Here is a 13323-nt window from a genome sequence, read left to right as displayed (position 1 = left end):
TGGTAACATTGTTGAATGCCAATACAATAGAAATGTCACTGGAAAGAGAAAATTAAAGCACGATTGTTTAACATGTTGTGAGAAGTGTGAGAAATGTGTAGTGCCTAGAAAGGAAATGTTATGTTTTGACTACATTTCGATTGGTGAACAATTAAAACTACTTACTAAAAGTAGATCTTTATGCCACGAATTATTGGAAATGTGGCGAAATAAAGACAAATGGTTGGTATCAAACAATTCTAATGAAAATATTAGAATTGACGAGTTTTGGGATGGCAGTAAATGTAAAAGTGTTAAAGAGTTTTGGGATCCAGAATTGGAGTTTGAGTTGCCATTGGTATGTTAGAAGGGGTATTGCAAACAAGCTTATACAGCATGGCCATCTTCACTTAAATCGGAAGCACTTTTGGAGGGGTGGAAAGAATGTGAGAAAAATTACAAATTTGTTTGCAAGGCTTGTCGAGGTTTGATACAAGGTCCCCAAAGACTCTGTAAGGTAAATTTTTTACATATATACTATGTGTGGTCTCTAATTAATTTATGTTCGAGGATTCCACGTAATGTTGTACTCTAAATGTGTCTTTGTTTACATATACAGGGAGATCCACACAATTTTGCTCTCTTATTGCACTGGGATGGGTTCCAAACATCAAGAACAACCCAAAAGAATTGTGGCGTCATCGAGATAAAGGTTCTCAACTGTGGAAAGAAGTCCATAATTGGAGCAATACCAGTCTTGTTTATTCCATTTAGTTGCAAAAAAATTATAGGAAGCTCAAGCAAACTCTTTCATGTTTTTATGAAACCTTTGATAGATGAATTAGAAAGTTTGTTCATACATGGAATTGATATAGATTTCAATTATCCAATGCCTTTACTTTTTGGGCGTGATAGCTCTTTTTCCCAAACCTTCAAAGCACGTGCTATGCTTATGATGGTGACTGGTGACCATCCAGCTCAATGTATGATTGGAGCTTTTAAAGATGGTGGCCAAGCTTTTTGTCGTAGAGACAAACCTATAGCTACTTTAGAATGTGAAGGATTGAGTCGATACCTTTGTGACCAAAATAGATTCCAATTCAGATATGCTCCAGCCAAGACAAAAGATATGCTAAGTGAAGTCCAAGGTATTCCTAAGAAATTCTATGATTTGGGTCTCTTGATCATAGATATTGCTCATGCCTTTTATAACTATACTAGAAGTAACGGCTAGTCTCAAGAAGACATAAACACTCTAAGGGTATCGCTTGCTTCTTGGAGAGTAAGATCAGAAGAGTGGATTGGAACAAACTCAGCTCCATTAGAGCATGTTGCAGGTTTTGGAGAATTTCTTGATGATATTTTGTGACATGGCAGCCACGATGGGTTTTGGTGCTACATATATGAGCGTATGGTCTCAACATATGCTAGCATCAAAACAAACAATAAGGACAATGAGATTTCATATGCAAACTATCATCGAAGGAGATTTTTCACATGGGTCTTTCTACATATTCAAGAAGATGCTGATAGGTTGTTTCCTCATCAAAGGATGTTGAAAGAGTTTCATGGAGTTCTTTTAGTCCCAGATGGATATTTAGTGGACAAACATGGATGTTATGACTATCCTCAATGGCATTCATTAGGATTGATACATGTATCATCCATTGAAAAAGCGAAACATTTATGGAGTTTAGCTACATTGCATGCGAAAGACTATCCTTGCCAAAGAGTCATTTGCCAAAAGGGTATTGTAATAGCAAGAAAGAAGCCAAAAGTTAGATACGCAACAAGTGAGGAAAGAAGGTATGTAGAGAAAAATCTTCAATTCGGGATTGAGAGAGTAACAGAATACAAGAAAATTATGTTTAAGGTTGAGGTTTATAAGATTGAAGATAAGGTTATCATAAAGTCTGAAGAGGATGCAACATTAGTCTGTAGTGTGGGACACTGGAAAGCGTGTATAGCATCGTTTTTTCCCTTTTAGCATAATGGTGACATGCAACTATTCTTTGGAGCACACTACTATAGGCAACGCACTGTTGTTGAAAGAGGATATGAAAGATTAGATGTTGATGGTACCACTGGCATGAGTGTTCTACAAAATGCATATTTGCCATACACCTAGAATTGTATAAAGCCAATTAGTTCTTTATTGCATAAGTTTATTCCTCTACAACATGGAGGTGGTATCATTGCATATGAGACAAAAGATTTAGGATTGAGAACACGTTTAATCCAGCTTGGTTGCATTGGATGTATTCCTCCTTGGCTAGAGGAGAATGATATTGTTTTATTGAAGTCTTATCTTGATACAATATGCTCACCAAATGATCTCAAGTATGCCATTGTCAGAGATGTGGATCACACGCTAAATCAAGTTAAAGTAGTAGGGATGAGGTGTTTAAACCACTCAAAATGAATAGTAGGCATAAGAACAAACTATATGGGAAAGAGCTCCTAGAAAAGTGCTTTAGAGACTAGCATTCTCTATTGTTAGAAAACTACCATTGTGTACGAAGGTGGTTCGAGGGAATAGAGACTATTATAGATCTACGACATAAAAAGGAAGAACAACAGCATATTAAAGGCATCATCCATGAGCGTCATCATGAGATAGTGCCTCTAAAGTTTAGTGGAGTTGAATATAACTGGAGAGAGGAAGATATATACAGGTGGTGGATCTCCTCAATGCAGTCTAGTAGGAAATACTCGAAGAAGAGGCCCTTGTAAATAATGTGAGTTGGCCTTTCAATTATGTGATATTTTATAAAACTGTATATTTGTAATATAGATATGATCTAATCAATGTATTTTATTGTGTTTCAAAGGACGAAATGAGCAAAGTTCAGAGAAATCTGGAGCTTGAAGCAACTAGTCCTTATATTGATAAGTCTCCACATAATTCAATTTCAAAGAAGGTATGTTCAATACATTTAATGGTTCTCTAGCATGACGTAAAAATTTGTATTTATTTACATAATTTGTGTCACTTCTTACTTGGATTATTTAACTCTTTAGCAGTCTATTGGAGATTCTATTTCTATTAAAGGGAAATTTCATGAACAAGGATATTCAACATCTCAGGTTGTTGAAGCATTTGAAAGATATGTTTTTTCAAGAAAAATTAAGAATATCATATACCAATTGAACTAAGTTCTCATTCCTTTGGATTTCAAAATGATATATAAGAGTTTAATAAAATTTTGTATGTCTATTTGAAACTTTATAGAGAAATATGGAGCCTCAAGCAACTACTCCTTGTATTGACGAGTCTCCACGTAATCCAATTTCAGAGAAGGTATGTTTATATTAATACCTTGAATGGTTCTCTACTTTTAGTAAAAAATTATACTTATTCGTGTAATTTATGTGACATCTTACTTGGATTATTTAATTCATTGGCAATCTATTGGAAATTCAGTTTCTATTGGAGGAGAATTTTATGGATAAGGATGTCCAACATCTGAGGTTGTTGAAGCAATTCCAATAAAAGATATGTTTTTTATTTTATAAAGAATATAAAATGTTTTCTTTAATAAAATCATATGTTCTTTTGTGTAGATAGATAAGTTCATGGCGAAGAGATTCAAAGGGTTTGAGTATTATCACTTTGATCAGGTGTGTAAGTTTCAATCATGAGTTGTCTTCTATTTTGAAAAAGTATTATTAACCATTCAGTTATTCACAATTCATCTATCTTGAATATAATTTTATATCAAGATTCTTATGGTGAAGCGAATGCTGATATGAATGAGATGACATTTTCTAAGATGCTTCATGGTGACATCACTACAAATGAAGATAAGGTATGAATTGCCTTTATCTTTTAGATATGCTTATGATTGAAGCTATTTTCTTTGATTCAATTGTGTATTTATAATGTCACATCTATCAGCATCTTCTTTCTAGACAAGTTTTAATTTAATTTTGTCATGTTTTTAGGATCCAATATCAAATGTGATTGATTCTAAGAATGAAATGTCTAGAAAAAGTGAACGAAAGAGAAAGGTAAAAGTTTTCATTTATGCAATACCCTTTAAAAGTAAAGCAAGTACTTTGTATGCTTGTATTCTTTACATAATTCTTTCCGATGGCATTAACACTACTTGTTGTTTATCATTCATAGGTGAGTGAAAAAATGAGAGATCACTTAGAACAGAAGACTGTGCAAAGAAGTGATAAATCCCAAGGAAAGAGATGCAAGGTATTCTTATATTTAGAATTTATTTTCTATGATTTGAAGTCTTTATACCTTGATTTTAATCTCAATTTTTTATTTGAATTAGAACTTAAAAGATATTCAAGGTACAGACATGGAGGTGACTATGATTTCAAGCAAGTATAAAAGAGTATGTTACAGCCTTTTACATTAGGCTTGATTATTTAATCATTTGCTTTGAATTTGTTAATATATTGTCACTTGTTTTGTTATTATGCCCTCAAGTGGATGACATTTCAGAAGAAAATATGGAGACGATACTTTTGAAATACATGGGAGTCCACACAATTCATGATATCTACTTTTCCTTAAAAAGTACATATATGAAGCTTAAAAAGATGGAGAGTAGCTTCAAACAGTACTCTACAGACATCAAGAAACTAGCCAGTAACATTATGATAAGGGACATTGTGGATATAGAGATTTTGATATGACATTTAGCAAATAAGTCTTCAAAGATGTTATGTAGAGCTCTTTTAGCTCTCTTTGGTTGTCTTATATTTCTTATAGTAGAAGTTTTATGCTTTTTCTTTTGAATATTGTAATAACGAATGGACTTTTTACCTTCTTATTAATTGTAGAAATATTAAAGAGAACTCCATAATCTTTTTGATGCTTTTGTTGAATCTTAGTGTAGATAATGTGAGTTAAGGTAATTATAGTAACAATTGCTTATTGCTCTAGGTACTTTAAAAGTTCAAATTGCTACATATAAAAATGTGAAACATGAGTGCTTCATTTCTTAAATGATAGAACTTAGACAAAATCACTTATTTCGGGTTCTCCCTATATAGGGAAGTAGAAGATTCTCAATATTGTTTACTCGTTCATAACCAGGAAGTTTGCAAACTATGAAAAATGGGGCATTTCCTAGTTTGTCTTACAAAGAAAAAGAGGATTCTCTATATCATTTACTAGACTATAACTAGGAAGTGTGCAAACTAGGGAAAATGGAACATTTCCTAGTTAGACTATGTAGGGAATTACTAATGAATTTCACTATCTAGGAAAATTTTCCTAGATGGTGAAATTCTCTAATGATTCCCTGCATTGACTTACATAGGGAATTTTTTGATTGATTCCCTAGATAAGGTAACTAGGAAGAGTTCCATTTTCTCTAGTTTGCACACTCACTAGTTATGTTCATTTCAAACTAGTAAATCACAACAAGACAAAGCACCCACAGACGCGCACACAGACGCATTTACTGAACTATAAAAAAAACTTACGGGCGTGTCTATTTCCATGTCTAGAGACCCGCGTCTAATAGCACGTCTATATAGTAGAAGAAGCATGTATAGACGCACATCAAGATGCATAAATAGACGCTCTGTTAAAAAATTTAAAAGACAGACAGATGCATCATTAAACGTGTGTATAGACGCATTTATCAACAGTCTTATAGACGCCTTTATAGATGCGCAAATAGATGCTTCTTGAACAGACAGACGCATATATAGATGCGTTTATAGATGCACTGATAGACGTGCTACATAATATTTTTTTTCAAATTTACAGAATGCTGTGTATGTTGTGTATGCTATATAGTTACAAGAATCCCATTTCCACATTGTGTAATTCAATTCTTATAGCCAACCGCATTTTAATTACAATTCCAAATAAAACATTACAACTCCAAAACGCAATAAAATTAAAAGCTCAAAAAGTGCTTGTATGTACATATAGCACGAAGCTAAGCCAGGTCATGTGGCTTCAAGTACAAAAAATAAGAGGAGTGTATATACAAGAGGCACGAAGCCAAGCCAGTGGCTTTAAGTACAAAAAAGAGTAGTTAGCACTACTTCTACGACTAATCTATGTTCTCCACATCCTCGCTCCCTTCTACACTCCCTTCTCCGCCTCCTTCCTCGTCTTCTTGTGCAGGGACCTGTAAACAAGGGACAACGTATATCAATGTATAAAAAATCAAATCTTTACTTATAATATTGACATTTTTTAATTACTTTCAAATACCTCGAGGGCCGCTCCAGTAGCCTAGATATACTGCTCCTCAGTAATGAACCCGTCATGATAGAAGTGCTTTCATGTATCTCCTCTGCGATGGTGGTGATGGTAGGCTGTCTCGACAGGAGTAGGGTATCTGCCCATGATATTTGAGATCGATACTTACAAATTGGGCCTCCCATGATTCAACACCCCCTACTCCAAAATGCACACTTCCATATTGCTCCATCTGGATCCTTCGTGCCTCCATGTGTTGCAGACTGGGGTCCTCCCTCGCTGACTTCATTGCTTTCTTCCACTCACGCTTGTGAGCGGTGTGGGGTGGGCCCCTTGGTGGTTGACCTCCCTCGAGCCTAGCAAGCTCCGCTAGTGCCTACCTCTTAAGCAAATATCTTTTATTGCGAAGGATCATAACAATCTTTGACTTGGCCCATTTATCTATGAATTGATGATTGGGGGGGTTAGGATACCTAGAATGAACAGCAGCAAGGATCAATTATAGAGTGCATGAAGGCCATGATGTCCTTCCCCCGTGCATCCATCAAGATGCCTCCTATCTGGGTGATGTCATAGAAGATCATACCATCACCCGGAGGCACATCTAAATCATCTGAATCATCATCGTCCCCACCACCACCCCTCCCAAAGCACTGTGCCATGCATCCCCCACCGCTCTCCCTGCTACTACACCTGCTACCGTGTCGTGTCGAGCTAGTACGTTGGCCACTCGTAGCTAGAGACTGCATGGGATTACGTGGACCACTCGTAGCTGGAGAACCGAGTCTCGGTCGACTGCACAGGAGTATGCCAACAGCTCTACGAGACAGAAGGACCTCTTGATGGCATGGGGGAAGGGGCATAAGATGGCATGGGGGAAGGGGCATAAGACGGCATGGGGGAAGGGGCATAAGATGACATGGGAGAAGGGCCTCGGCTGTGTAGCTGGCTGGGCTATGTTGACTCCGCTGGAATAATCTCAGCTGGTGTGGGGTGGTTTGGAGTCTGTAGTGCCGACTCTTGGGGGGTGTTTAGAGTACCTGTCATATACCCGTATAACTCCATAGGACTAGGAGGGTGCCCTAAAAGGTTATATAAGTCCCTAAAAATAGACTCCCAGAGATCAGGTGAGCTTGAAGAGCTTCTTGGCCACATGATGAACTAGAAAAAAGAAAAAAAGATGATTACTGATGAGCTAAGAAGGAAGGGGAAGGGAAGAAAAGATTACTATCTGAAAAGAATACTGTCGGAGCGCGTCTATAGACGCGTTTGAGAAGTGCGTCTATTTTCACATATAATAGTGCATCTATAGATGCGGCTGTCTGTGTCTACAAATAGGCTAGACGTGCGTCTAGACACGCCTGTAGATGCAGTTTTAGACGTGCTCTGAGACGCGTCTATAGATGTGCTCCGACAGACGGACTATTCTAAAAAGTAGAAAAGGACATGCGCCTGACACAAAAACGTAACACTGATACCAAAATCATGCGTTTCTTGGATACAACAAAGGACAAATCCAAAGAGAGCAACTTCCAAAAAAGATCAACTGTAAAAAGACTTACCTTGGATAGAGGAATGGAAGCTTCTTCTCCTTTTTCAAAGTTGCTTCTCTTCCTTGTTCACCCTCTTCTCCTTTAAGCCCGGAACTAAGTGTGGGTGCCTTTCTCTTAAGTGTAAGCTTGGAAGTAAGTGTGGGTACCTTCCTCTTAAGCATCGAAACTGTGGATCTGCTAATAGCAAAGCAAGCAAGCCACGCGAAGTATAAGTAATGTGAAGAAAAGCAAAGCGAGCGAGCTAAATGCAGATTTAAAAACCACGTCTATAAGTGTGTCTATACATGCATCTAAATATGCATGTAATTGTGCATCTAGATACACAGAGCAGATGCAGTTTTAGACATGCTTGTAGACACGTACCATAGAACAGACGCGGTTTTAGATGCGCCTTTAGATGCACCACAGAGTTTTAAAATTAAATATTTGAAGAAAAGCAAATTTTTTTGGGTTGTTTGTTTGTAGGATGTCTTCATCTTCAACAAGTAGCTCCAGTGAGGATGAATCCCTCCATATCCACCATCGTAAAATGTGGTTGGAGCAAAAAATCAAATGTATGTGTGATTGATGTCGAGGAAACATGTATCATGCACGCAGGATTACACTCAATCACATCTCAAAGTATGGAGAATGGGATGCGACTGTAAACATGGTAAGTGTTAAAGAGTTAAGGTTGATTGAGATACCTATGGGTGTTCATATGTTTGAGTTATGATCCCGTTTTAATTTGATACAGGATGCAGTGCCACACCCGCATATGTTTCCCTATGCTCGCCGTGAGGAGGCGAAGCGTCAGTGATATGAGGTGGGATCTTTAGGAGGGACCGCTACGGATGCATGGAGTGATAGTGATAGTAGCCCTCTACCATTACCTCATGAAGCCATGGAGGAGGAGTTGTTTGATGATATGGTGTGGGATTTATATGTCCATCAAGGGAGGGATGATAGCATGGAGCAGGATGATCTTTTTACTGCAGCATCGACTCCATTGTTTGAGGGGTGCGCATTCTCTGTTCTACATGCCTCCCTTGAGTTACTAAACTTGTATACCATCTATGGATGGAGCAAGGCAAGTTTGAATGCATTACTCAAGTAAGCTTTAAAGTCTATTTTGCAAACATGGTGAATTATGCTAGTGGGTCAATTACTCGAATGCTTTTCCTTATTTATGGTCTTCACGTGTAGGCTATTGTGTAAAATGCTTCCAAGGGAGAATAAATTACCGACCTCAAGAAATATGGCAAGGCAACATGTGACCTCTCTTGGAGGATTAGATTACAAGTGCATCCATGCATGCATCAATGATTGCATTTTGTTTCGTGGACTACATAAGGATGCAAGAGGGTGCGCTACTTATGGAGAGACAAGATATAGAGCAGATCTCAAAACTTTGGACGTGCCTCGTAAGGTTCTGCGACATTTTCCCATAATCCCTCGCATCCAACATATGTTCAAGTGCAAATCCATTGCAGAGCTCATGTCATGGCATTCCTCCCATCGATCAACCAATGGCAAGTGGAGAACTCCTGCAGACTGTCCTGCGTGGAAGCATATTGAAGACACATGGCCAAGCTGCAAGGAAGAACCTAGGAGCTTGAAACTTGGATTGGGTATGGACAGTGTGAACCCATTTGGTCTCAAAAGCACCTCTTACAATGTATGGTCAGTGATATTGGTGAATTATAATCTTCCACCCTCTATGGCTATTAAGAAAGGACATGTTATGCTGTCCCTTCTAATTCCAGGGAAACATAAAGTCAAAAATCCTGATGTTTACTTGGAGCCTTTGATTGACGAGCTAGAGATACTTTGGAAAGGTATCGAGGTGCATGATGTGGGCAGGCCTCCCTCGTCACGAGACTTCAACTACAAAGCAGTCTTGATGTGGACGATGCATGACTGCCCAGGCTATGGCAAGTGTTCAGGTAAGCATTGCACTTTTAATTATGAATAGGCAAAGGATGTGGCACCCTAAACCCACCTTCAACTCTTAATTGTGTCTATTGTTCAGGTCTCACTACATCGGGTTACCATGCATGTCCTGTTTGTGGTCTTTCGCTAGTTGCCTCACGGGCAGATGCATTGAATAAGGTCATCTATGAGAATTACCATCGATTTCTCCCACCTGATCATCCTAGATATGTTGCCCCTTGGAATGAAGTCCTCCCACAATCACTCACCACGGGAGATTAGATGAGAATTTGGGACGGTTCCACGACTCCTCCACCACTTAGCATGAGCCAGTAAGGGTTTGTAACTATTGTGTGCTATAGTGGCTGGAAATAAAGATTGCCCGCTAACACTTTATTTTGTTTAAATACTCCATCTTTTATCATTTACCATATTGGTCCCACCTCAAGATCAATCACCTACTTGATCCCATGCATATCTTCAAGAATGTGGCATCTACCATTTGGGAGCATTTGAATGGGACACGAGATTCCATAGGCATAAGGGAGGATCTACGTACCACATGGAGGATGCATGAAGCTTGGCCACAAGAGAGACCAAATGGGCGTGTTTTTTTACCTCGTGCATCATGGAGGTTATCAAAGCTAGAGATGGCAACGGTGAAGCGTGCTATTACTACAATTCGTACTCCCATTGGATGCATGAGGTGTTTGAAGGGAGCCTTTACAAAGAGCAAGAAAAGAGGTATAGAGCAATTATATGGCTTGAAATCTCATGATTGGCACAAGATGCTCCAAATAAGTATTTTGTGTGCATAATATCTTTTTCCTTTCAAATTTATGAGTGAATAATTATAAGCAACTAATCAACCACCTCCTCGTGGGTTCAGTTCATACTACCTACTAGCATTTCACGTAGTTTATCGAAGGACGTGAAAGATTGTATTTATAAGATGGGCGAGCTTGTGAGGTACTTTACATGATACAAAATATGATGTGTATCAATGCTCCATGCAAGGTGTTCATATTGTTAATATGGTGTACTTTTTCATTTTTAGGTATGTGAGCTCAAAGGAAATAGATCCCACCATGCTTGAGAATGCTCGAGTTGTCAGTGGAGGTGATTTGTTTAGTCGAGGAGACATTTCCACATTCTATTCTCACAAGCCAACTACATCTTATAGTGCATTTGGTGGATGAGATTGCTATATGCGGTACTATACGTGCACGATGGTTGTTCTTCCTCGAGCGCTTCATGAAGACCTTGAAGGGCTAGTGCACTATGTTCAATGCTATATGGTGTGAGGGCAAGCATTTTCGAACACAACGGATTGATGATAAGAGAAACACACAAGATTGCGGCATCATTGCTAGCTTTGAGAGAGCCAATGGAGCCATGGATGATTATTGTGGCATAATCCAAGATATTATTAAGCTTGACTTTCGACGCTTTTTGTGTATGTTTTGGATGTAAAGTGGTTAAGGACATGGTGGAAAGAGGCCCTAATGCAACAATCAAATGCCATGCAAGTGGCTTTGTAACTATTGACTCCATACAGTTTTGGCAAAGTAGGAAGGACACACTAGTACTACTGCAACAATGTGAACAGGTACTGTGCACACATATAAAAATACTCGCTTTTAAATATTTGATGCAAGGAAAATAATATGATTGTATTTGTGTCTCATTTGTGTTTGAATTAGGTTGTCTATCAACCAATGGTGGATAATAATAGATGGTGGCATGTCATACCTATTATGCCACGTTCCAAAGTGATGTATAGTACATTTACTAATATGGAGCATATGGAGGATGATCATGGCCATGGACGTGATGATGACTGTGATACGAGAGAGGAGGGTGATCATGAGATAGGAGATACAGATATTGAGGCCATTATCCGTGAGGACAAGCCTACCATTGGTGATGCTGATTTCGATGAGCACATGAGTAGCATAAGTAGTAGTGGGTTGAATGTATTTGTAGATCTAAACACTTGTTTGGATTTTGAAGTAGATGGTTTGGCAAGGGTTGATCTCATTGAGGATGAGATTGAACCGTAGCCCATCATTGATATTGGCAAAACTATTTTACATATTGTTAAAATTATGTGCTTTGGTAATCATGGGCAATGTTTGGAAAGCAATGATGTACACCAAAATCTCACTTTCTGTATTCTCTATTTTGCGTCTAAATACGCGTCTAATTTTCAATGTAAACGTGCTAATAAACGCGCTAATACACACGTAAATAGACGTGCTGATAAACGCAATGTTAGACAGGCCTGTATTTTCTCAATGTAGATGCGCAAATAGATGTGTTAATACACGCACAAATAGACGAGCTATTAGACGCACCCGTAATTTCTCTATTCAAGTAATGCCTATAGACGCGCCCGCTATTTTGCACATCTATCAAGCGCGTCTATAGTTGCTTTGTGTTGTTGTGAATGATATAGAGAACAGAACGTCTCAAAGTCCTTTGTGAATTAATTTTTGATCTGCCATGCATTTGAAGGATGCGTTCAAGCAAGATCGATTAGAAAGAAAGCAACTAGCAATTACATGTGTGAGATGCACGACCCACGTGCCCAAGCTGGCCGAAGATGATGCCGCCCTTGTCATGAACCGCTTGCACAACTTTCTTCCACGCTTGTACTTCACAACTTTCTTCCACGCTTGTACTTGCTCTTCGGTCCAAATGCCTGGAGAGTGAGGAAACCTGACGTCCAAAGCGATAACTCGATTAGAGATGCGCCTACAACATCAACCCACACGAAAAGAACATCCTCGACATTGTTCAGGTGCTCGGTCGCTTAATGGAACAATGCCTAACCAATGGCTTCCTTGGCGACTGCAATAGCTTCAGTAATCAACAAACCACCGCAGGTAGCTCTTAGGGAATAGAAATCAATAAGGGCACGTTGAGGGTCGTAATTGAGCGCCCGGCAGCGTGTGACAGGAGCCAAAACGATTCTGCGCAGCAAGAGAGTAGACATCAAGGTCGAGACTAAGCATACAAGATCATCTCGTGTGCCAAAGGCTATACAAAAGGAAGATGAAAAGAAGAACCGCAAGAACGATGGGACAATACGATCACGTACCTGTGGGAGAGGTGAATATTGCCGAGCTTCAGAGGAGACAGAAGCGTGTTGGAAACATACACCTCGGGGCGAGAGGTTTGGATTGCTTTTCGCATGCTCATGGACGTGAGCGAGAGATCTTTGGATATAGACTAGAGCTGGATGGAGGATGGAAAATCCAACAAGGAAAAGATTGAAGGTTGCTCTGGTGTAGCAGACTGCAAGTGATCTGTCGGGCGAGGCTAATGAAACGTTTAGGAGAGGATCATATACACATGCAAGTGGCAGAGGCCGTTATGATCAGCTTGGTGTTTGTGGAGAAAGGGATCTAGAGGGTGAAAATATAAAGCGGGAGGCAAGGTGGCGGTTTGAAGGATTGAACTCGAAGGATGCTTCGGTGGAAATTCCGACATTCGACGTGAAATCAACGAGGGGTGCGATAATTTCACCCTGGCGGCTTCAAACATGAATTATGTGGTCGTCCAAAACAACACAACAATTTCAAAGGATGCTCCTCTAATATGTGAGTTACAAATTTGGAGATAGAACGGCTGTCAGGCAGGCCAGCCCGTCGACGCTACACCTAATTATGGAATAACGACGTAACGGCGGGT

General features: G+C 39.1%; 1 pseudogene; it reads right to left on the bottom strand.

Moving 5' to 3' along the window:
* Window positions 1-12831, bottom strand: part of LOC147886481 (12-oxophytodienoate reductase 3-like) — a 79432-nt pseudogene extending 66601 nt beyond the window's left edge.
* Between the last annotated feature and the right edge of the window lie 492 nt (window positions 12832-13323).

This window comes from Dipteris shenzhenensis, chromosome 24, assembly GCF_047967505.1.
Source record: "Dipteris shenzhenensis isolate YYH24624 ecotype China chromosome 24, Dip_SZ_1.0, whole genome shotgun sequence".
NCBI classification, from domain to species: domain Eukaryota; kingdom Viridiplantae; phylum Streptophyta; class Polypodiopsida; order Gleicheniales; family Dipteridaceae; genus Dipteris; species Dipteris shenzhenensis.
Note: the sequence above shows the minus strand (reverse complement) of the source record. Positions and strands in the feature narration are given on the sequence as shown.